The sequence below is a fragment of the Wasmannia auropunctata genome, unplaced genomic scaffold, assembly GCF_000956235.1.
Source record: "Wasmannia auropunctata unplaced genomic scaffold, wasmannia.A_1.0 LD336076.1, whole genome shotgun sequence".
NCBI lineage: Eukaryota > Metazoa > Arthropoda > Insecta > Hymenoptera > Formicidae > Wasmannia > Wasmannia auropunctata.
The window spans coordinates 4,274,756-4,275,237 of NW_012026814.1; positions in this window are offsets into that span (position 1 = coordinate 4,274,756).

Below are 482 nucleotides of genomic sequence, written 5' to 3' on the forward strand. Positions count from 1 at the left end.
AATATTTACATCTGGAAGATGGTTCAAGGTTAGATTTAGAAAAATTGATTACAAAACCCAAGGTTTGAAGGAGATTCAATGTTAATATAACATTAGTACGGCACTCGTCAATGGAGGAACCTAAGAGAAGAAAATCGTCCAAATAAACGATAGATTGGTAACCCTTGTTGCGTAGAAAAGTGGTTACAGGACGGAGAATTTTCGTAAAAATATAAGGAGCCGTAGAAAGACCAAAAGGTAATGCTGTAAATTGATAAGTAATTCCGCGCCACAAAAAACGCAAAAATTTTCGGTGCTCCTCGAAGATCGGTACTAATAAATAGGCGTCTTCAAGATCAAGAGTAGCCATCTGCGTTCCTGGGAGCATCAAGCGAATAACAGTCCGCCAGTCCTCTAATTTGAAGTGCGGTGGTTCGATATACTTATTCAACTCTCGCAAATTCAAAAATGAAACGTTTACCTCCTGATGACTTTTCTATAAG